Source organism: Bactrocera dorsalis, chromosome 1 (genome assembly GCF_023373825.1).
Source record: "Bactrocera dorsalis isolate Fly_Bdor chromosome 1, ASM2337382v1, whole genome shotgun sequence".
NCBI classification, from domain to species: domain Eukaryota; kingdom Metazoa; phylum Arthropoda; class Insecta; order Diptera; family Tephritidae; genus Bactrocera; species Bactrocera dorsalis.
In genome coordinates, this window is record NC_064303.1 from 25090840 (window position 1) to 25117373 (window position 26534).

Here is a 26534-nt window from a genome sequence, read left to right on the forward strand (position 1 = left end):
CTCAAAATTTACGCACAAATTTTTACAATTCCTACAAAACTTTTCCTTGATAATCGCTGGATCGAAACCGCTTTTAGACCCATAGTACAGGGTGGGCCATATAAAAAACGGCTTGATGTTTTCCAAAGGGGTAACATTTATTTAAAAGGTTATTTTGTGAAATTTGTTTGTGGAAAACAATTTCGGACAAATGACCACCACGGCTGAGTTTACAGTAGCTTATCCGATCCACCCAATTTTGGAGTACTTTCTCGATGGTTTCAGGCCTTATGGCAGCTACAGCAGCTTGAATCTCGTACTTTAGATCTTGAATTGTTTCTGGATGGTTGGCGTAACATTTATCTTTAACAGCTCCCCACAGAAAATAGTCCAACGGAGTTAAATCGCAGCTTCTGGGAGGCCAATTCACATCACCTCTTTTGCTGATTATGCGATTTTCGAAGATAGGGCGTAAAAGATTGAGTGTAGCGTTTGCTGTATGGCACGTAGCGCCGTCCTGCTGGAACCAAATGTTGTCCAAGTCTTCCTCTTCAATTTGTTTGAAGAAAAATTCGGTTAACATTGCGCGATATCGCTCACCATTGATGGTTACGGCGGTTCCTTCTTCATTTTCGAAGAAAAATGGGCCGATGATTCCATCAGACCAAAATCCGCACCATACAGTGATTCGTGCTGGGTGCATTGGCTTCTCGACGATTACGTGCGGGTTTTCTGTGCCCCAAATGCGACAATTCTGCTTGTTAACGTAACCATCGAGGTGGAAATGAGCCTCGTCCGAAAAGTTTGGGTTGAAGACTCACCACTTTGGGAAAAAGTTTTCAATATTTCCCAGTTTTCTTCTAGTGAATAGCGACCCATTTCGTAAATTGTAGACTTTTTACTGAATATTTGTTACGTTAGATGGCCCACCCGTTATCTTGGACAAAGTTATTCAGAATGATCCGTAGATCATTTCTCGCGTAAATCGACCCGCTCTGATGTGCACATATTTGGGAGCAACTGCAACTCTAAACTATGGGAGAAGAGCGAACTTTTATGTCAGCAGCAGTAGAAATTCGTCGAGTATTTTTCGTAAATAACCGCTAAAAGTTTTTCCGATTTTTGGCCGAAAAAAGTCTCTCAGCAGCAAGTTGATTGCTACTCAGAGACAACTGCTAGGCTCTACTTTTCTGCGGACAGATGTGATTTCATTATAACTACATTTGCTTGTATTATAAATACGTATATATGATTACCAAATAAGTCTTTGCAAATTAAACCGTACATTTATGTAGTTTGATAGTAATTAAATACAATTTTCTATTCCATACCCTTATTTATAACCTTAAGTAGAAATGAAGTAAACAAAATCGTAAAACATGTTGCTAATTTTGTCTTAATTGTAAGAGGCTATAAAACTCAGCTACAAATTATGTTCAATAAAAGAATGTGACTTAAGCTTGAAGTGTTGATGACAAAATAACATTCCAAGCTATGAACGCTTTTATTTGTTTTACATTCTTTTGCCGAACGGACTGATTAAGTATACAGGTTTGTTTTTATTTTAGCTGTCTTCTTCTCTATGTTTAAATCAAACTCATTCGGCATGAGCGACTTCTCTCTTCTGGTTTGGAGAGAACAATTAGTCGCTTGGTACTGAAATCATCAAAAATGTCTCTAGATCGCCTTAGAGACATTATCAAATAATTCTTTTGAGGAATGCTGAAAAGTAGACTATTCTTGTCCGGTTAAAAATCCTGGTAGATTTCGGTTACGTACATTTCGTATCTAGGTCGGTTTGAGAGCAAAAGTATCATTTCTTGCAGTTTTCGAGTACGTTTTGGACTTTTAAGATATGTATGTTGATCAAGTGGCTGTGTGGGGTGGTCAATAATGAATATCAAGAATCATTTTTTATTCTTATTTCGGCAGCTAGCTTTTTGGTCTAAAAATGTTCGAGTGTTGTAAGAATGCGAAAACCTTTTCGCCAAAGTCTCTCATACTAATCAAACTACACCTCACGTTTCTTAGTATTCGTTTGAAATTTTACCGAAGAGCAATCAGCTGAATAACTGACATTCCGACCTCATAACGTCAATTGCAAACATATAATTATACATTCATACATATTTGTAGCTCCAGTAGTTTGGTAAATATGTGTTTTCATCATCTTACTGTTTGCTACTCAGCTGATTGGCGCAAATACCGGCTTAAGTATGCATATGTAAATGAAAATTTTAAATTATTATTTTGACTTCAGCGTTAAGCTGAGCATACGAGTACATATGTATGTGTACATACGAGCTCTTGATTTCTTTTATCTACCAGTTATTTGTTGATTTGAATGTTTCTTTGACCAAAGCTTAGTATTTTGGGTTGAATTTAAGTAACCAACTGAGCAAATGAAATTTTTTGTTTCAAGAATAATGAATAAATAAGTATATACTTATGTATATACGTCTGTATAATCGTGTCGTAACAAGCAGAAGAAACGTCAGAGACCTTATAAGTATACCATATACCCTAGTATAGTATAACTAAAAATCATCAATGTTTCGAGCTGAGTTGATTTAGTCATGGTAGTCTGTTTGTCTGTCTGTATATACGCGAACTAGTCGCTCAGTTTTTGGCATCGATCTGATTTTGCATACGAACTTTTCTTCCCAAAAAGCTTCATTCTTTCACTCGTCGGAACCGCTGTAAGAATACTGTTTTCATGTTGTAGTTAAAAATACGAAGTTTAGTGCTGACTGAGACAGATCTAGAGGAATAGATGATGTGTAGTTTACCAAATGTACGACATGCTTCACAATATTTTCAGTAGAACCTCCGATGGCGATATCTCTTTGTCGTATGCTAGTACAGTGAATCGTATAGATTGAATTCGGTTTTATTCACGTTAATTTTTGGTCCACATCACCAGCACACTCGCCAAGCTTATTTAGATTCATCTGCAAGCCTTATGGTTTTACTGCCAGGAGAGCAATATCACCTCCGTAAGGCAGTTCCTCGAGATGAGTGTTGTGCATTCAAAGCCAACGTAGCGAGCTTTGATGATGTTCATAAGCTTTTCTGGAATACCTCTTGAATATAACGAGTTCCATATGTGAGTTCATTCTATGCTATATGCAGCGGACCTTCAAGATGGACCTGTATTCAGTTGGCTGAGTGCGAATTCTAATTTTAAATATAAGTAATTTAAATGCAGCAGTTCCATCAAAAATCATACATTGGTCTTTACCTATACTTATGGACGAAATGAATGAACAGACGATCGATATATCTATTGGATCTGCACGGAACTGAGAGATGTCAATATTACTGGAAGTGAAGCAATAAAAAATCATTGGCGTTCAGCGGACAAACGCTTCAAAACGACATTTGAAGCCAATCCGTTTAGTTTATCTTGCAGCGTTTGTGATCGACTTTGGTTCGAAAGAGACTTAAATGAAGTGAAACATCGCAATATTTCTTTCCTTAAAACAAAATTACCCGATGAAAATGTGACGGAATTTCGCTTATGCAGTACCTGTAGCAAATCGATCCAATAAAATCTCAACGCTGTCGCGCTCAAACGGTTTTCATTATCCTCTAAAGCCGAGCGGACCGCCGCTGCTTGACCCGATCAGCATTCGATTGATTTCACCGCGATTACCATTTATACAAATTCGTCGATTACGCTACGAAGGTAACGATCGAAGGTCGATGTAAACAACTGGTGCAGCAATTACCGAGGCGGATAGACGACGATTTTGCTTTTAATGTCAACATAAAAAAGAAACTTATTCATAAATCGAATTCCTTGAGTGGTTTCGTACGTAGATCAGTTATCAAGGCTGCGTTATTTGGTAAACCAACCGCTGTACAAACATTATGACATAAAAATCGACTGGAGTGTGTTTGACAATGATATGGATGACTATATCGGGCTCGAATTTCAGATGGAGTCTGTCGACCCCAACTTTGCCTCAGAATCTGAAATCTTGCTGGCTCGACAACATACTTTGCTACGGAATGTGGAACAATGTTTGGATATTGCTCCCGGCTCTCAGCCAGACTTGGAGACTCCAATCGTTCTATGCGGAGATTTTAATTGCGATCCACAACAGAACAGCTATCTCGTTGGGTTCATGAGGAATGAATTCGGTCTCAACTACGTACAAATAGCACCGACAACATTAGGCAATACCACTATAGACTGTACATTCACCAGAAATATTAATGTTGACATGATGCCGTATGTTGCTTATTTCACATATTATATCACAGACCTATGTTAAATAAAATTGTTGTCGAATATTAATCGTAATAATAAGTAATTTATGTTTCTATTATGTGCCTGTTCTTTTTTATTAAAATACTTAAAACAGCGTCAATCTTGTTTTCAATTCAATCTTTTACTTTAAAAGCGATTTGCTAACATAGACGTTTCACGTTAAAACCAACGGCCGTGTGCCCGGCACAGCCCCACCCGATTTTTTTTATTTTTTTTTTTTGTTCAAAAATAAAAAATTGACAATATGCTTTACAAAACCACGCAAAGTTCGAACTTACATTACGATTTAGCTCCGTGTTGCTTCTGGCAATTCGGCTAACTCAAACTACTGCTCCGGGGAAACCGTTTTGCCAACTGTTATGAGGATTGGAAAAAAACGTTGGCACAAGTGTTATGAACAATATCTTATTATTCTTTGCTTATAATAGTACTACAGTTATAAATTCTTTTGTTATTTCGGTTTAAAGTCTAAGTATAAAAAGCTGAACGGAAACAAAGGCGTAAATTTTGTGTTTTTTTTATCACAGTGAGAATATTTAAAAATGTTAGATTATAGACCATACATACATACATACGTATGTATATAATTATGTTGTAGCACATTAAAATTTAATTTGTGTGGACACAAAAACACTCCGAAATCAACAAAATTCGAATATAAAAAAAAATTAAACAATCAAAAATTCAGCAATTCTGGGTCTAACAGCGCTAAAAATAAATACGTCAACATAAATTTCAGAATTAATAGAAGCACTAAGCTAAAAAAGTGGGAGCAAATGTATTTTATTTCTCGTTTTTTTTTCTTAATTCGCTATTGTTGTTGTGTTGTTGCTTGCGCTGCGGTTGTTTTGCCGTTTGTAAGTCGCTTACGGATGACATGGTAGACGGACAACTTTTATAATTGAATTAACGCGAGTAACGGCATTAGCCGAATAACGAAATGCTGAGTAATTAAAATCATGTTAACCGCATGCAGCATTTATAAGTTGTTGTCGCGCCGATCTCGAAATTCGAAATTACTAAATTAAGTATTTCCATGGAAAAAACAGTCAATGGAAATTTGTTGGACAATTTTGTAAAAACATATATATTGACTGTACGAGTTCTAAGCGCATATTAGCCAAAAATTTTAAACCCAATATCAAAATTCGTATCGTGAGAAAACATTTAAGCAAGGTTCATAGATAACCTAAGACTTATGGTCGTTGAACGAAAATTTAGTGACAGGAATCTGCACTTTCGACCTTTTCAAACTGTTGAAAGCCATATACATACATATAATATTATACTTGTTCAACTTAAAAATTTCGTTATTAACGAAAATATAAAATCTAGTAAAAAAATCAATTATTTTCGCATTAAATTTAAGTCTTTATTTATCATAGTTGAAACTATTAATGAAGCATAGTTCCTTTTATTTTAGTCAAAGCTCGCCTCTTCTTGCCTGAGAAACCCAATTTTTATCACCAGCAACCATCCGTTTCAGAAATGGGTGGATGGTTTGTTGGCATTAATTGGCAGATGGCAATAGGTCCATGAGCTCGTACCCTATGTCATCTTTCTTTTGTTTTCTTTTAAATAGTTTCCAAATGGTTTCTGATGCATTCATTTTTTTCCTTAAAATCGAAAAATTATTCGACCATAACATTTGCATATAAGAGATTTTGATGATCGAAATCGCTACTAAGAATTTTTAAAAGTGAGATGTTCTCTTTTTAGTTACATAAAACAACTCAAATAACTTTATGGAATACTGTCGAGTTGATAATTTTTAGACGGATATTGTTCCGGCTACTTAGTCTCGAATACGCATCAGTCCAAAATAATAGTTACTCTATGGATTGTTGTCATGAATTTCATCAGCTTACAAAGAAAAAAGTAGGCATATTGAGTGCGAACATTCACACACCCGATGAGAAGATGAAATACGGGTATATTCTATATATCGTATTTTGGACTAGTAGTGTCGAAAGTTTGCAATGAAGATAGAGGCCAGGTTGAGTACCCTTTCTAATTTCAATCAACTGGAAGTAGTTTTTTTGTTATTTTACTATCACTCCGTACATCTTAATAGAAGGACTAGATACTAAAATCGCTTTGTTCACTTTCAGACCTTTTAAGGGGTTCCCAGCCTGCTTTAAACTAAAACTATTGCCTTATTTGTTTCTGGAACAAGTTGATCCGAGCAATTTTAGAGATACACTCTTGAAAAATCGGTTTCCAGGATTCCCCGCGAACTACTCAACCCACCATCTTAATGAAATTTTACACAGATCTTCGGGAAGGATATCAATTACAACTATTAAAATAAAAAAAAAAACAAAAACCTCAAGAAATTTTTAACAAAATTTGCGTTTTTTTGTTACGTCGCACAGTGTTGCGAAACCGGAATTTTTTGGAAATCATATTGCCTAAACTGTAATTTTAATTGTATCGATGAGAAACTTCTACAGAGTGGTCAGAATGAAATCCCAAACAGAATGAGTGAAAAAAAAATTTACACCGAAAAAAATTGTTGGGTCAAATTTTCAACAAAAGTCAAAAAAAAAAAAAAGTTGTTCGAAAAAATTACAAAAAAAATTTATTTTAATTCTTCCTTTATTTCTGATAAATACCCTATGATTAGTTTTTTAAATAAAGTATAGGGTTTGCCGAACAAGAATTATAAACGTCAAATTTTCCTGATTTTTCGATATTTGTTGAAAAACTCTGAAATTTTATATAAAACCAAAATCTATTTCATTTCTTATTTGAAAGGTGGCAATAAAAGCTTTAATTTGATACCGGTTTGAAGTCAATAGTTTTAAGAGAGTTATGCTCATTTTTGTGGAGTGCTAGAACAGATGTAGAATAAAAAAAAATTTGAAGATACTATTTTATAACACAGGCATATTTTATTGCATTCTACAGAAAAATTACAAATTATCAGTCATCTACCAATAAGTTCATTGCTTCCTCTGATAATTTCAGGTGTTTCTTCTCCTTCAGTATTCTCCTACTTTTGATTGCGGGATCAGAATTGGCGAGCAGATAATGTAATATGTCTTCACAATTGTCTTTTCTTGAAGTCCTTGTTTCCTGCTTCCAATGCTTCTTCTGATAGTTGCCCAATGGGGACCAAAAATGAACGAATTATTTCAGCTCCATGAATAAGAACCTTGTGGACAGTTGGTGGCATATAATGCCACGAATATTTCTTTACATAGAGACCAGCAGTTTCTTTTCCGTACTTAGAGAACTTATCGCAGTCTATCTTATATCCAGAAGTTATATAAAAACAAAGGGGGAGAAAGAGAGAGCGAAAGAGAGAGAATAAAATAGTAAAACAACAGAGAGAGAAAAAGGTACCACCACAAGCAAAAAGAAAACACTATATAAAGACGGACACACATGCGGACTAATTAGTGACAAAAAAGAAAAGATTCCGATTAGCCGAAACCGGTCTGAAAATAATAAAAATTTGACGTGGGATGACGGAAAGTCACCCGAAAACCAATATGATTAAATTATTCAATAAGTGATTCCGAGAATTTCCGTTCTATTTCTATGGATATACTAAAATCGCTATAACTCCCAGCAGGGCAGTTATGGGCAGCTGATTTTTTCACAGTTCGTTGAAAACAAATTATGTAACATTTCTGTAGTGGTTTGGAACTGGGACTCTCTGGGACTTTTTAGATATTGCTTACCTAACCCAAATTTAAAGGAAAAATGGACCTTTAGTCGGGTTTTCGCTCTAAAAAAGGTGCATATGAAAATGTCTCAAACAACATTCCTTTGTTTTATAGAAGAGACTTGTCCGAAGGCAGATTTTTTTTCCGAATCAAAATATCTGTCACCAAAATCAAATGAGATCATTTTGAATACAGCCCTGAAATCCCCTCTTTTCGTGAAACTTTAGTATATTTGACTTCTAAAATCAATTAAAAATCAACGGGCCAACATAAAAATAAGCTTTATGTGTTTTTTGTTTATTTGGAATGTCTGTGACAAAATTGCATCATTAAAAACACTGAAAAAAATAATCGGAGAAAAGTTACTTTTCCACTAGCCGCAACACAGTGCGTCTGTCAAAATACATTTTCTATTTATTTTTTGATTTTTTCTTCGGCTTTGTTTACGTTATGTATGTATATAAGTTAAAGGACATATTTTTACTATTTACCTTTGATATGTTGAAAGAAGTTCTGCTGTCAATGCGGAGGCAACTTTTGACCAATGGGGTGCCGGAAAAAACATTGTAATGACCGAGTTTTTAATATTTTCCCTTGAAAATTTCACAAAATCTTGTATCCATTTATCTTTTAAATAATAATAAATTTAAATAAAATAATTAATTTTTATATAGAAAAAATTGAAAATAGGACTCCTTTTGCTCAATAAATCATATGCAACCCCTTAAGGATAGGTCGTCGATAAATCTATGTGTCATATAACGAGCTAAAACTGTAAGTTAATCTCTTGCGAATTAAGACCACGGTGAGCATTTGCTCTTTACCAGTATAACTGCATTGATGTGGTAAGACAACATTCTACTTGAACCATCGTATTCAAGAACGACTTAATTAAACTTGACTGACTTAAGCCAGCGAAGAATTGCTAAAAAAATATATAAAAATACAGAAATTTTGCAAAGAATAAACAATTTCGATAAGCGAAAGGCGATAAAATTTAATTCCAAACAAGTTTAACCACAACAACGCGTAAGTAAATATTTTTATTTGAAATAAAAATAACATTGCAATGCATTCACTCACATATATGTATATGCGTATACCATACATACAAGTACATACTCGTATGTGTGTACGCGTACATGCATATGCACATACATATGTATATATTTACGCTATAATGTCTTTCCCACCTTATCAGACTGACAAAGCGTAAAGCTGATGAGTGCAACTAATCACTTAAGAAAACAGAGAGGCCACTAGGAATTTAATTATAGTATATACACATGTACATATGTACAAATGCATTTCAGCGTCATACATCTGTCAACTAAGTGGATTTTTAAAGATAAATAAACAAATGCTTTGGATTTTGTTTGGATTGGAATTGTGGTAGTAACTCGTGGAACATGATCCAATTGAATGAAATAATTTTATAAATATAGCAAATAAACTATCTTTCATTAAATACTATAAATGATTTCATTAAAAATAGATTTATGGGGACTCAGAGGCAGGTAACTCTGTAGAAGATGAATTTTACCATTGCACCTTAGAAAAAGGAAGCGCTTGAGTTTGACTCGTTCAGCTATTCATTCATACAGTTGTCCACAAAAAATGTGGGCCACATGAGAAAAACGAATTGTTATTTTTCATTAACAAAAATGTTTGTTTTTTTCAAAATTTTTGCACAATGTAATTTGCTAAATATCTATTAATATTTCCAGATTTCATTTATTTCAATTAAGCATAAGCAAAATTTTTTATCGCAGTTTATATCAAGTAAACTAAAAAACTAGTTCCACAAAAAAATAGGAGTATTTTATGGAATACGTGACCGTTCTATATTTTTAATATATAATGCTTCCAAAGTTTCACAGAATATTAAAATAATTAATTTTCCGTTGAATAACCTCGATTTTTTTAACACAGCATCACATCTCCGAGGCATGGAGTCTATGAGATCCTGGCAACGCTTTATTGGTATTCCTTTACAAGTCTCTTCCACTACTTGCCATAAATCTCTCAAATTGATTGGTTTCTCTTCAGCTACTTTCTTCTTGATATCTGTCCACAGGTTTTCAATGGGGTTGAGGTCACGAGACTGAGCAGGTCACCACAAAACCTCAACTCCGTTGGCCCTAAACCATTTTTTTTGCGCACTTGCTAGTATGTTTAGAGTCATTATCCCGTTGATATACCCATATTAATGGCATATTCCATGAGGCATGTGTTAACTTTACCTTATATAATATTTTGACATATGCCCTTTGGTCCATGATGCCTTCAATTAAGTGAATAGGACCAACATCACAATGTGAAAAACGACCAAGTACCATGATTTGGCATCGTTATGTATAACGGTTTTTGTGGTAAACCGGGGATTATATTCTGAGTTAGGGGGACGTCGGACAAAGTTCCTAGAGCCTGTACTACCAAATAACTCAACTTTGGATTCGTCTGACCACAATATATTTCGCCATTTAGACGCGGGTCAGGAGACATGCTCTTTCGCAAATTATATGCGGGCTTCCTTGTGTTTCTTTTTTAATGGGGGTCTTTTTCGTGGACTTCTGGCAAATAATTTGTTCTGCTCCAAATGCCTACGAATACTTTCAGTATTAACTGACAAATTTAGTTCGCCATGGATGCTCCTGGCTGAAGCAAAAGGATTAATTTTGCAGTAGCGTACTATATTGCGATTGTCTGAAGTGGATGTTTTGAGCTTTTGTCTACGAGTTTCATTTTTGTTTCTATAAATAAAGGCATTTTCTATCATTTGAGGAGAGCATTTTACGATTTTTTGAATCTCTTTATAAATTTTTCATAGTTTTCTCAATTTTTTTTTATCGTTTTCCGCTTTTCCTCTGTATAATAATTTTCTCTACCCCCTGGTGAAAACCTCAATGATTAAATAAAATAATAACTAATTAAAATTGCTGCCAAAATATGGAACTATATTTACTTTTCTAATTTTGTGAAAATTTTTTATGTTAAGGACTATTTTGAAAATGAAATATCTAACACTCCTATTATTTTGTGGAAAGCAATAACCAGTGTCTCCGAGAACTAGCAAAGCAGAAGAAGAACAGCAATCATCACAATAAAAATTTGTTTTGTATTTTAATGCTAGTATCCCGTTATGTGTACCGTTATTGTTTCGTGTCATTTACATGTGATTTAAAAAAGTTATGCAGCCAAACACATTTTTCAGATTGGCACTCCTATTATTTTGTGGACAACTGTATACATATACTGATATGAACAAAAATAGTAAGACTTTTTTTTCATTATTTTAGAATTCCTTATTTATTCTCCAAAATTTATTTCGTCCCCCTCAAAGTAATCGCTCTTGGCACCAATGCACTTGTGTCAACGTTTTTTTAAACCTCGAAACAGTTGTTAAAGTAAATTTCGGGAATAATCTTCAATGGGCGTAGCGATTCACGTTTAATGTCTTCAATTGACTTAAAACGGTTTCCCACCAGCGGTCGTTTGACTTTGTTTAATAACCAGAAGTCACGCGGAGCTAAGTCACGTGTATACGGTAGTTGCGGCACGATATTGGTTGAAAATTTGGCGGAAAGCTCACAAACAGTCAATGCAGTATGCGAAAGTGCATTATCGTTATGCAAAAACCAAGGGTTTTCGGCCCATAATTCCGATTTCTTTTTACGAATAGCTTCGCACAAACGACGCATGATACTCAAATAGTATTTCTTGTTGACAGTTTGCCGGTCACCTCGATAATTGAAGAAAACTGTCAACATAGCCTAAATTTTTGACCTGATTTGATGTGGTGTTTTCGGCTTCAGTTCACCTTTGCCACGATATTCGCCTATTTTCGGTCGTAAGCATAGATCCAAGACTCATCGCCAATTACAATACGTTTTATGATATTCTGGTAGTCGGAAAGCATTGTTTCAAAGACGTTGTCGCCAAGCTGTTTTTCGAAAAATTTAATGATTTTGAAATCAATTGTGATTTCACTTTTCTTAGGCCTAAATAAGCTTTCAAAAATTTTTTCACTGATTCTTCCAATATTCCAACGGTGCCAGTAAGATCTCTGACTGTTAATCGTCGATTCTCAAGCACCAATTCCTTTATTTTATTGACGCGTTGATCATCAGTTTATGTTGATGACCATCCTGGTCGTGGTTCGTCGTCAACGCGTTCTCGACCCTCTTTGAATAATTTGTATCAATCAAAAACACTTGCTCGCGACAAACAATTGTCACCGAAGGCCTTTTCTCACATTCGAACGTTTCGGCACCAGAAATTTGATTCCGCACACAAAATTTAATGGAACTTCCTTGTTGAATAATTTTATTTATCGTAAAAATCGCCGAATGTACTTTATGTACTTCAGAAAGATAAACGTGTACTAAACACTAATGATTATTTTGATGTTACATTTGACACAGATGTAACTGACAGTCATACCAACAATGAAAAAAAAATTTTTCGACGATTAGGTCTTCACGCGAAAAAAAGATCTTACTATTTTTCGCTCACAGTTGTATATATAATATTTAGTAGAACATATTTTCTCTGACGTCTTCTTGTGGGTGTTACAAACTTCGTGGCAAATTTAATATACCCTGTTCAGGGCATAAAAATACCATCAATGATTGTGTGTCGGAAGACCAAATTCAGACTGACTTTGTTCAATATCATGGTTGTAGTTGCTGCTTATAAGATATCTCGACAGTTCATATTTTGTTAAGGATAAAGGGTATTTGAGATGAAGTTCTCAATTATCCAATTTAATTCCAATCCTTTGATAATATCAAAAGGTTTTTTTCTTGAAAAGGTTCCCGGGAAGGCTTAAATAAGCGCTACGGTCAGAATTGGGAAGAGTTTTTCCGGCAAGAGATTAGAAAGGACTCATTTATTTTTCGACGACAGAAACTTAGACAATTGCTAATTACTAAGATGATGAATTTTGTGATGACAGACCACTAGTTTCGCGAAAAAGACAGATTTATAACTTTGATTTGGTTGTCTGAAAGGATCAAGAGTTGCAAATATTTGAACACAATTGGAAGTTTGTTATAAAAGGTTAGAAGGGAAATACGGTTTTTAATATTCGCTGCAGGGTCGAATACCGCTTGTGCTATAACTATGATTTTCACAATGAAGTCACCAGACTCGCGTGAATTCAGAACAGTATGTTTAGTTAAAATCGTCTGAACAGAACTAGAAGATTTATTCGGCAGTGAACGAAGATTGAAAGTAAAGCTTTCTTAATTTGAATGAGCAAATGCATAAAATATTTACTTTTATGATATTTCGAGTTGCGAATGCAGATATATGTAGTACAAATGTATTTTATTGACTTGTGTTTTCAAAAATAACAGCGATATCTATAGATGTTGCCGTCATATTTAACATGAGTTATATGTTTACGAGTATATGGTCGTGTTTGAAGTACTTAAGTATGTGTGTGCATATGTATGTTTTTATGAATACGAATTTTATTTTTACTAATCGTTCCGTAATCTACAAAAAATATATGTCGCGATTAAAACGTGTTGTTCTGGTAATTTCGATAATAAATCTAGCATGAGAAGTATGAAAAGTGCAGCAACGGAACGATTTCAAGCTCATAATGTAAATGTTTTTATATTGCTTGTGTTACTATGAAATAATAATGTTTATCGCAAAAAAATACCTTATGCTGACGGTAGTGAAAATATTTCGAAACGCAGTTGCAGTTGCAATCTGTACGCCAACTCACCTGACAGTACTTTGCGACTTCCTGGTACCTATTCGATACGCCGGCTCCGGTTACGCTCTTGACTGGCGTTTTATGAGCACTTTGTTATGTCTGGAAAGAAGCAATTCTAATACGCAAATACTCATATTTGTCAGAATAAATTTGTGTGCATACTTAAAGTGGATGCCATAAAAATACATTAGAATGTGTTGTTTTGCAAAAAAATGACATAAATATGTTTCTACAAAAATAGAAACGTAATTATTTATGAATTTAAATAGCAAACGTGAAAAATGCACAGCCATGCAGAACGTGCATAAAACGGGATTTTTTTCAAAATTTGTTAAATTCGGGTCATAACTGTGTTGCTAAAAGTGAAGATTTCGAAAGTAAAATTTTTTTTAATTACTTTTTCTTGAGAGCTGTGAACTCTATTCCACTATTGGTGTTTGGCACAAATTTGCAATATAATTTTCTAATTGTATTTTTCTGAAAGTTGGCAACTCTATTCTAAAATATTTGTAAATTAAAAGCCTTTTGAACCTTTTTATTTGGCATAAATTTGTAATTTGTTTTTCAAATTATTCTACTTTAACATTGGTGGCATCTCTATTTTTCAATATTTAAAAATTAAAAACGTTTTGATTTCTTTGCCGAACGATTAATAATTGGCACACATGCTTAATATTTTTTCAAGTAGTACTTTGTTTTACAGATGTGGCAACTCTATTTAGCAATATGTGTATATTTAAGACTTTGAGATAACTTTGCAGAACGCTTTATGCTTGCCATACATTTATAATATTATTTTCTTGTTATATTTCTTTTAAAGATGGCAACTTTATTCTAAAATATGTGTAAGTTTAAGGCTTTTCGATAATTTTCGAAAACGATTAATATTTGGAAAAAAATTTAAATTATAATTTTTTCATGTAGTACTATTTTATTAGAAGTGGAAACTATATTCTCCAATATTTTAAATTAATAGCTTTCTAGTACTAGTATGCTATACGTTTGTCATAAATTCTTAATCTTATTATTTAGTTATACTTTTTTGTAATCCCGCAATACGTGTAAATTAAAAGAATTTCGATAAATTTTCAGAACGCCTATGTTTGGCATAAATTTGTAATATTACCATTTTTCTTATGAGCTACATATTGTATATCGCAACAAAAATCTGTCTTTAAAGGTGTGGATTGAAAGAGGATTCTTTGAAATCTCTTTTAATTTGTATTTTTAGCCCCATTTTCCTCGAACCTAATGAGTTAATCTTAAAGTTATAGTTAAAGTTTAAATTGAAGTAGAAGTTAACTACCTCCTGTGAGACTACGAGATCCCTCTGGCCTAGAGTAAAATGTAGGAACTCCGCTGAACTACAAGCTCTTAGCAAGCTTCATCTTGCCCCAGTTGTATGAATTCTTAGTACATTCTTAGTATACATCGTCCAATAGGCATACTTATGGTAAGGCTAAAAATCTTTTTGGACCAAACCTTCCATCTTCATTTGTCGAATTAGCCACCTCAATAAAATTGTGACTAGCTCAAAGCCCTTTGCCTAATTCAAATATTTTATCGCAAATATCGACCTTTTCACCTAACTTAAGTGCTATTTACGAGTATTAGGGAAGAAACGTTTTACGCCAAAAGAAAACAAATTGTAGTAGCAATCTGTTACATATCTATCTACATATGTATCTATCTATAACATTTATTATTTATTTACTTGCGCTTGACACATGAATAATAAAATGCAGTTCCGAAATGCATTTCAAGAATTTATGGAGATAAGTGAGGCGTCGTTTGAGTGCTTTACCACTCGACTATTTACACTATTCATAAATATAGGTATGCAAGTCACTATGTAAATATTTACTTTCAAATGAATTGGAAAATTTTTAATGTAATTTTTCACGACAAAAACAATTCAACTGCTGAACCTATTTATTTGCAAACTTACAATCGTACTGTGAGAGGTAGTGCAGGTGTCTTTCGGTAAATATGTACATTAGGTTGTTGTCATATTATGTCATGATATTCTTTTTAAGTGTGTTTATATTGTTAATTAATATTATTAAATGAACAATTTATACTGATAAATGAAGAACAAACAAAGAAATCGGTGACCCTATAAACTAAGTATTTATATAAATGTTCAATCTCCTGATATATATATATATCACATACAAACTGAACGACCAAAATCAAATTCTTATATGAATATATATATATTTATTATTTGGCAAGATCCTCTTCTTCTTTACTGGCGTAGACACCGCTTATGCGATTATAGCCGAGCCAACAACAGCGCGCCAGTCGTTTCTTCTCTTCGCTACGTGGCGCCAATTGGATATTCCAAGCGAGGCCAGGTCCTTCTCCACTTGGTCCTTCCAACGGAGTGGAGGTCTTCCTCTTCCTCTGCTTCCCGCGGTGGGTACTGCGTCGAATACTTTCAGAGCTGGAGTGTTTTCATCCATCCGGACAACATGACCTAGCCAGCGTAGCCGCTGTCTTTTAATTCGCTAAACTATGTCTATGTCGTCGTATATCTCGTACAGCTCATCGTTCCATCGAATGCGATATTCGCCGTGGCCAACGCGCAAAGGACCATAAATCTTTCGCAGAACTTTTCTCTCGAAAACTCGCAACGTGGACTCATCGGCTGTTGTCATCGTACAAGCCTCTCAGTCCGAAGTAGCACCTGTTGGCAAGAGTAATCCTGCGTTGGATTTCCAGGCTGACATTGTTGGTGGTGTTTACGCTGGTTCCAAGATAGACGGAATTATCTACAACTTCAAAGTTATGACTGACAACAGTGACGTGAGAGCCAAGTCGGGAGTGCGACGACTGTTTGTTTGATGATAGGAGATATTTCGTCTTGCCCTCGTTCACTGCCAGACCCATTTGCGTTGCATCCTTGTTCAGTCTGGAGAAAGCAGAACTAACGGCGCGGTTGTTGCGGCCAACGATATCAATATCATCGGCGGACGCCAGCAGCTGTACACTCTTATAAAAGATTGTACCTGCTCGATTAAGTTCTGCAGCTCGAATTATTTTCTCCAGCAGCAGATTGAAGAAGCCGCACGTTAGGGAGTCGCCTTGTCTGAAACGTCTTTTGGTATCGAACGGCTCGGAGAGGTCCTTCCTGATCCTGACGAAGCTTTTGGTATTGCCCAACGTCAACATTCACAGCCTTATTAGTTTTTCGGGGATACCAAATTCAGACCTCGCAGCATAAAGGCAGTTCCTTTTCGTGCTGTCGAAAGCAGTTTTAAAATCGACGAAGAGGTGGTGTGTGTCGATTCTCCTCTCACGGGTCTTTTCCAAGATTTGGCGCATGGTGAATATCTGGTCGGTTGTTGATTTACCAGGTCTAAAGCCACACTGGCAAGATATCTTCACGAAATTTGGCCTAGATTTTTGTCGAAGACAGCGCTACAATATTTAATAATTTTCAGATCGCATCACTATAGCATAAAGCTGGTATTTAAACTGATCTATCACAATCAAGATAAAGTTTTTGTATAATCTTTTATGATATAAGAAATGCAGCCGAAGTTATAGTCCAGTCATTATAGTAAGTTCACCTCGGAATTCGAGGTTTTTCATGTTTTTGTTGGTGATCACTCGCAATCAGCACAGAAAGACTTTATTCAATAATCTTCAAAACATTCTTAACCCCTCTAAAAATCTACTAAGGCCGCTAATTTCTGCATAGTTCCCCAAGTCGCTTCGTTTCAAAACTGTCAATGAAGAAAAGCGCAGTAGATCTTATCTCGCGTTTTCAAGACAACTACGGCAGAGAAAATCAGGCAAAATTTTTTGCTTTACCACAAGTGTCCATTCATAAGTTGATCAGTCAGTATATCTGATCCAATGGTCCATAAGTACACCACCAGAAATCTGATCAGATCTGATGCTAGTTCAGTAATACAGAAAGGTTTATGCTGTTTTTTTCAAACTCATCAATCTCAAGCTTCGAGTGATTCGTGTTTAACCTTGAGTCTTAAAAATTAAGAGTTCTTAATAAAATTTGTTGGGTGTGTTTCTTAGATCTTTAAGAAAAAATTTTTATTCAAAATTCTTATGGAATCATTTTAGTTAGAAAATTCAAGTTAACCAGAGAGTAAAGTGTTGAGTTGTGATAAACAGCTTAACCTAGTTAACTCTCTATATGTATGTAATAGAAACTTCATCTGAGCAACTTTCACCGGATAATCGGCCAATAAGTCTCAATATAGTATTTAGATAAACTTTGGTTCCAAGCAAGAGTATTAAAGTTTCCAATTGGCTAATTGTTATACTTGCTAGTGCATTGACGTTTATTTTTGAAACATCTCCAGTGAATATTAAGCATTCACTTTATATTCCATAACATTTTATTATATTACATTGACATTATCCGTTTTATTTTTTTAGCTATTTGAATTGGGACTGTGTTCTGGATTTATAACTATGACTTAACCAGCTGCTTATAAGCAAGCTTTTAATCCAAAAGTTCTTGGTCTGCCAGCTACATAAGTTTCTCGCATTTTTACGAAAGTTAGGACTTAGTGAAGGCATTCCATAGAAAATCGAATGATTTAATGGTAAGTTATTATTAAATATGTCAAATTTATTTTTATGTTTTTTTCTATGACGTTTAACTTGATTATACCACACGTTGCCAGTATACATCTTTGAAATTATTTTTATACTATTGCAACCAGTTGCTACAGAGTATCATAGTTTTGTTCACCTAACGAGTCACCTAAAACTAAGCAAGATAGATTTGGGGTTACGTATATATAAATGATCAGGTTGACGAGAATAGTTGAAATCCAGTTGACTGTCTGTCTGTCCGTCCGTCCGTGCAATCTGTAACTTGAGTAAAAATTGAGATGTCTCGACGAAACTTGGTATGTGGGTTCCTTAGTACATAAAAAAATTCGAGTTCGTCGGACCATTGCCACGCCCACAAATTGCCATTAACCGAAAGAACATAAAGTACCATAACTAAGCACTAAATTAAGATATAAAGCTGTAACTTGGTACAGAGGATCGTAGTAGTAAGGGGCACCTGTAGGCAACATTTTTTGAAAAAGTGGGTTTGGACCCGTCCCCTAACAAGTTTAATGTATATATCACCTAAACCACTTAAGCTACAACAACCAAATTCGCTGAGTACAAATCTTATGAGAACTTCTACCGACAGTGTGAAAATGGATGAAATCAGAGTTTAACCCCGCTCACTCCCCATATAACGGTACTGTTAAAAACTACTAAAAGCGCAATAAATCAAAAACTAAATACGCCAGAAACGTTAAATTTGAACACCGACTTGGTATGAGAGAGACCTTTATTTGAATCCAATAAAATCTATTCAAGACTCTAGGTACCGTATATTTAGACCTCGGTACCTATAGTTGACTTTTGATGGAGAATGTCGGTCAATGTGTGATATACATACAGAACTGAAGTTATATATACATATTTTCTCTTATAATGGTATGTCTGTATGTCAAAAATGGGTTGAATCGGACCAATACTTCCCTTAGCCCCCATATACCTAATAAAAAATTTTTTGAGCTTCGGGGTGACCAATATGTCAGTTATGCTGATGAAAATAAAAGAACGTGTTTAACTCCTAACAGTGTGTCTTTGTACCTAAAATATTTAAATTTAAGCGAAAACTTGACCTAGCCGCTATGTAACTAATGTCACGATTTTCGAACATCCGGCTGACTTTACGCTATATGATTGGGTTTACTCCTTAATAATAAATAAATTGTTTGGTTTAGGTCTTTCTTACTTGTTATATATACTAAGGGAAAGAAAAGTAGCTTTGGTTTTTCAAAAGTTAAGATTTGTAGCTTAGATGCCTGGATTAGCCACACTAAACTTCCACGAAGAAGAATTGCTCGAAGCCGGTCAGCCGCATTTAACATTTTTATATATCTTTTGTAGTATACAATTCATACATATATACATATGTATGTACCTATATTCATATGCAAATATTAGTGCATAGTTGCTGCATAATACAGTGATTTTGGTACGCCGCTATCTGATGTCACTGCTGCCGTTGCGCGAATTAACTGCAGAGAAAGCAAAAAACCGCTTGAAATAAGATTCCGAAAACAAATTTACTGAATTTGTTTTTCTTGAAACGTTAAAGGAATGCAACAATAAAAAAAATAAAAGTTGCGCATAAATTTTAAGCGAGTGACTTTATATCATAGTTTAGAAAAATATTGAAAAATGCGCACAAACACTTTACCGTTAAATCAGAGATCTTCTGCACTACATTTCATGACGCCCCCGTATTTTATGTATAGTATGATGCTGAACGCCTTTGGAATGCCGCTTTGCAAGAACAGGTGGCCAGCGGAAATGAGTTATAAATCCAAATTTGCTGTTTGGTCAGCAAGATTAAACTGATAGCCGTTTTGCAGAGTAGCTTTTCATCAACATAGTTTATAAAATTTATATTTGATTCAACTACCGCTGGCGGGAACTATAAAAATCAAATAAAAGTCACATAAAATTATCATTAATACGAGGTCCTTTCGATAAATCAGAATTTGTTTTTTAATCTACTGAGGCCAGCCATAACCGTTCCAACGACAGCCGGGTCCAGATAAAAAGAGTGGTTTCGGATTTGGATTTATAGTTGGGTAAGGAAAACTTTTTTAAATTATTTAGTAAATATTTGCTGCGTTTAATGATATCAAAAACAGGAAATAAAAACGTTCTGCTGCCCCGAAGCTTCCCTTTAAAAGCTTCGAAGCTGCTCTTTACAAATAAAAAAGTTTTAATACAACAACTTGATTTCGATCGGTCAGATTGTATGACAGGTATTTGCTATAGTTAGCCGATCTGGACAATTAGTAGATTGTATTGCTGCCTTGGAAAGTAATCTATCAAAATTTTTTGACAATGACTTGTAAAAGTTATGTGTAGTAAGTTTTCCTTACCATACTATATATCTTACTTGCTATATGCTGTGGTACAGTTTTTCAATATCGGCAGTTATAACCAATTAGCAACTTCTTGGAAAGAAATGGACGTATGAATTGTCCTTAAACTATACGATATCTCAAAAGCTCAGGGACTAGTTCGTGTATACTCGTATAGTATACAGACGGAGCTGCTGTCAGACAAATGGACATCTATAAACACGAGTACTTTATAAGGGCTCTGCCGTTTCTTTTTTAGTGTTATAAACTTCGTGGCAAACTTAAACTGTTTAGGAATTAACAACAACCATTTCGAGTAGAATTTTTTTGTGATATCTCCAGTAATTTGGGGCGGCTGTGTTTTCTTACAACATGTTTAAAAATTTTATGCGAGACTTCAGGAGTGGATTTTAGTTTTGGGAGATCTGAAAGCGTAACGACTGATGGAAATCTCTTATACTCCTATATTCCCTTAAATCTCTTAACGTAATGTTCTTATTACCAAATTTTATAAGGTTACCCAGTTGAGATATGATCGTGGTCCCGACCACATATGTCTCATGTCTTAACAATCTACCTTAGAAAAAAATTGCCAAAATTACATAGACAGATTATTCTCCCAACTGAGTTTTTTGAAGGTAAAAAGAGCACAAAACTGATCTCATTGCTCTGATCATGCTGTCGACCACAGATCGAGTTTCAAATGCTTTCAGAATTCCTAGAACATATCACTCCAATGTTAAATCATATTTATATTGCTGTGTATTCACAAACCTTATAAGATAATATCGTGCTAAAAATTGTGCCCACTTTCTTTAACGCCTTAGAAAATTACAAAATTTCTTCAGTTCTGATATTTTTTAATATAATTGATATCGGTATATACTGAATTCTCCCATATATTTCTGTTTACACGTTTTTATTACTCTTGAAATTGCTTCTACAGTTCTGTACCTCTCAAATTTAGTCGCCTAGCCTAGTAACTAGCCAGATATTTTAAACACGTTGAGATTTAATGAGTCGCCCTCGTACTACTTGTGAATACTTGAGTAAGTTAGAGTGCCTCTAGTGCTCTATAAAAGTTTTGTGAAAGTTATCACATGACGCAATTTATGTGCACTCAAAACGCAATAAAAAATTATATAAAAAAAAATTAGTGATTATTTTATTATTCAATTTAATAATCCTTGAACTTTAAAAGGTTTGTAGTTGAATATATAATATTTTAGAAAGGCTGCTTAAAAGTTTTTATTTAATAATATCGAAAGGAAATATAATAATATTTCAATTTAATTTTCTAGAAGATGATAATAAATAGAAACAAAATATTTAGATAAAATTTTTTGAATAACACTTTTTATAGCTTTATATGACTTTAATGTTCTCATTTGACAATTTTCCACCAAAAATGAAATTTTCATCTATCAGCTGTCAAATAATAATAATCAAACAATTTTACATGTTTTGCAAAATCGATCTGCATTAATGTCGTATATTGCCAATCCTTTCTCACACGCGCCCTTATTTTGCATAATTTATATTAGCATATATTTCTACTCAAATTTCGTTTTAAATAAAATCTAACAGTTTCATAAGAATTTCCGATTTTTATTTTATTTTTTGCGTTGTTACAAAATCAAATGCTTTCATAAACAAAATTATCGCGTACGAAATAAGCAGAACCACTGAAACTCTAACCACAAACCGTGATAGCGAAACGTCTGCAGCATAAAATAAAAAGAAATGATAAAAAAATTGGTGGTAAAAATAAACAAAAATATTAAATTTTATTTACGAGCGTATCTACATCTGCATTCCTATTGAAATAGAACGCAAAAAGTTAAAAATATTGAAAATATATTAGGGATACAGTGAACATATAAAGTTCGGCGTGAAGTTTGTAACAGCCGGAAGAAACTGTTGGAGATTGCAAAAAAATATATACTTACATACTTGTATAAGTAAACAGTGGGAAGAGCTGAGTCGATTAAGACATGTCCGTCAGTTTGTTTGTATGTACCAAGTAGTCCGTTTTTGAGATATCGATTTGCAATTTTGCACTCGTCCTTTTACTTGTATTTCCAAGAAACTGCTTAAGAAGCTGCTGATTTGTTGGAATCGCTGATATCGGGCTGCTATGGCATATAGCTGCCATACAAACTCAACGATCGATATTTGGCATGGATTGTTATCCAAGGCAACGGTATAATCCTTGAATAAGTTTTGCAGAACGGTCCACTGTAGCATATAACTGCCATACAAACTGAATGACGAAAATCAAGTCAAGTTGACATATCATTTTTGTTCGGTATTGTTTGGCTCCTACTGAACACGTTCTGCAAAAAATGTGCTTCGCGCGCTTCGCTCTACTTATGGTCAACATAATCGGCGTACTGAGCATACTATTCGCAACACCATCACCCATGTTGAGACCTAGCATTCATTATTATTCTAGCACGCAGTGAAGAAAATATAGCAGCCGTAGCTCAGAGTGTACTCGAAGACCGTGAGTCGATTCGGCGCCGTTCGTAGCAACTTGGACTGACATATGGAACGACTTGGACCATTTTTCGTCGATATCTTAAATTGAAAGCGTACAAGTAATATCATCGGTCCATATTTCTTCAAATATGATGCCGGTGAGAACATAACCGTCAATGGCCAGCGTTATCACGACATGATAACCGACTATTTGATGCCTGAAATTGAAGCTCGTGATTTCGACGACATTTGGTTTCAACAGAACGGCGCCACTTTCCACACATCGCATCAATCAGTGGATTTATTGAGAGAACTCTTCGGTGAGCAGATAATTTCTCGTTTTGAACCAGCCGATTGACCCGCCGTTCAATTTTTTCTTGTGGGAATATGTAAAGACTAAAGTCTATGCGGACAATACAGCTTCGACTCAGGCTTTTGATTAAAATATCACGCGTGTCATTCACCACTTACCAGTCGAAATGTTCGAACGAGTCATCGGAACTTCGATTCAACGGATGGCGATAAAAGCCAAAGAATGTTCCTTAGAATATTAACACGGTTCAACACAAAATTTGACTTTAACTTTAAAGAAGTAAATTTCTATGTTTTAGGTCGTAATTAGACGAAAAAAAATATATGCCATGAAAAAGTTTGCTTTTTTATCTAAGAAACCACTTTAACAATAGTGCCCAAAAAATAAGATGACATTGTATTTAATTTGAAAATTCTTTATTTATTCTTCCAAATCAATTTCATCCCCTTCAAAGTAATCCCCTCCCGATGCAATGCACTTATGCCAACGGATTTTCCAATCTTCGAAACACTGGTTGTAGTCACTTTCCGGGATGGCCTTCAGTTCCGTCTTCGTTGCGGCTTGAATCTCCTCTGTCGTATAAAAACGGTGTCCCCGGAGCGGTCTTTTGAGATTGGTGAACAGCCAGAAGTCGCACGGCGCCAGATCAGGTGAATACGTTGGTTGCGGAACGATATGGGTTGAGTTTTTGGCGAAATGATCACGAATTACGAGGGCAGTATGGGATGGTGCATTATCGTGGTGTAAAAACCAAGAATTGTCTTTCCACAATTCCGGCCTTTTCAGGCGGATAGCGTTACGCAAACGACGCATAACGTTCAAATAATATTCATTGTTGACTGTTTGACCGGTTGGAAGGAATTCATAATGCGCAACACCACGATAATCGAAGAAAACAGTCAACATGACCTTGACGGACTTTGGCGCGATTTTTTTGGTCTCGGCTCCCTTTTGGCACGATATTCGCTCGATTGATCAGTTGTTTCGGGGTCGTAAGCATAGATCCAAGTCTCATCGCCAGTTATAATGCGTTTCATGACACCCTGATAGTCGAAAAGCATCGTTTCACACACTTCAACGCGACGCCTTTTTTCCAAAAAATTCAATGTTTTCGGTACCAGTCGAGATTTGACGCGCTTGAGGTCCAAAACATCCTTCAACATAGTATTGGCTGAGCCTTTCGATATGCCAACTTCATCAGCAAGGTCTTTAATTGTTAATCGACGGTTTTTCAACACCAAATCTTTGATTTGTTGAACGTGAGCTTCGTCGGTTGAGGTTGATGGTCGCCCTGGACGCTCTTCGTCTTCGACACGTTCACGGCCGGCTTGGAACTCACTATACCACTTGTAAAAATTTTTTTTAGACATAGCCTCATCACCAAAGGCTTTCTGCACCATCCTCAACGTATCCGCAGCAGAAAATTGATTCCGTAAACAAAATTTAATGCAAATTCTTTGCTCAACAAATTTCGACATCGCAAAAAATGAAAAACTCACTTTTAGCAGCTCACAAAACGACACGTATCTCAAACACTAATGAATATTTTGACATGAAATTTGACATAAATGTGACTGACAGTACTACCAACCTAAAAAAAAACTAATTCTCCAAATCCTTGGACGTGCGCAGTTTAAATTCAAATGTCACCTTATTTTTTGGGCACTTATTATATAGTATTATTACTATAACTTTTACAAAAGCAAATTTTATACGAAAAAAATGCGCGTGATTCTCAGCTATGTTATACTAAGTTTATTTATCTATAGCGTATATACTAACTTTCGAAAATGATCGCATACTTATGCATGGAATTTGGAAATGAAATGTAATTAAATTAACATCAGAATGTAAAACACATGGAGACAATGTCTTTTCAATCGGCATATGTAGGCTAACCCAAAACTTACAACTGTTTCAATGCTAATTTATTTAATTTGCAATTTTTTTTTGCCTCGAGCTTCTAAATACACTTAAATTAACGACTTTGAAGTGACAGAAATGATCTTCGCGCGTTGCATAAAAATTTATGATGTTGATGGTTGACTACCCGTTTAATGGGTTTTGCCAAAATAACAGCAAAAATAAAAATAAAAAAAACAAAACCTGGCTAAAAAACTACTGGTATGTGACGGCAAAGCAGGTTGCAGAATTAGAGATACTCACCTATGTACATATGCTTATTAGCATATATTTACATACACGTGCATAAATACATACATATGCATGTAGTATGTAGGGTGATTTTTTAAGAGCTTGATAACTTTTTTAAAAAAAAAAAACGCATAAAATTTGCAAAATCTCATCGGTTCTTTATTTGAAACGTTAGATTGGTTCATGACATTTACTTTTTGAAGATAATTTCATTTAAATGTTGACCGCGGCTGCGTCTTAGGTGGTCCATTCGGAAAGTCCAATTTTGGGCAACTTTTTCGAGCATTTCGGCCGGAATAGCCCGAATTTCTTCGGAAATGTTGTCTTCCAAAGCTGGAATAGTTGCTGGCTTATTTCTGTAGACTTTAGACTTGACGTAGCCCCACAAAAAATAGTCTAAAGGCGTTAAATCGCATGATCTTGGTGGCCAACTTACGGGTCCATTTCTTGAGATGAATTGTTGTCCGAAGTTTTCCCTCAAAATGGCCATAGAATCGCGAGCTGTGTGGCATGTAGCGCCATCTTGTTGAAACCACATGTCAACCAAGTTCAGTTCTTCCATTTTTGGCAACAAAAAGATTGTTAGCATCGACCGATAGCGATCGCCATTCACCGTAACGTTGCGTCCAACAGCATCTTTGAAAAAATACGGTCCAATGATTCCACCAGCGTACAAACCACACCAAACAGTGCATTTTTCGGGATGCATGGGCAGTTCTTGAACGGCTTCTGGTTGCTCTTCACCCCAAATGCGGCAATTTTGCTTATTTACGTAGCCATTCAACCAGAAATGAGCCTCATCGCTGAACAAAACACGCGCGCGAAACACATTTCGAACCGAACACTGATTTTGGTAATAAAATTCAATGATTTGCAAGCGTTGCTCGTTAGTAAGTCTATTCATGATGAAATGTCAAAGCATACTGAGCATCTTTCTCTTTGACACCATGTCTGAAATCCCACGTGATCTGTCAAATACTAATGCATGAAAATCCTAACC

The 26534-nt window shown here is 35.1% G+C and overlaps 1 long non-coding RNA gene across 12 annotated transcripts in view; it reads left to right on the top strand.

The window, feature by feature from the left end:
• LOC105233374 (uncharacterized) overlaps positions 1-26534 on the top strand; it is a 56912-nt gene that overhangs the window by 15058 nt on the left and 15320 nt on the right. For all 12 annotated transcript variants that reach the window (XR_007421395.1, XR_007421397.1, XR_002184086.3 and 9 more), the window contains exon 3: positions 18068-18237. This is a non-coding gene — a long non-coding RNA (uncharacterized LOC105233374). The remainder of the gene's footprint in view (positions 1-18067; positions 18238-26534) is intronic.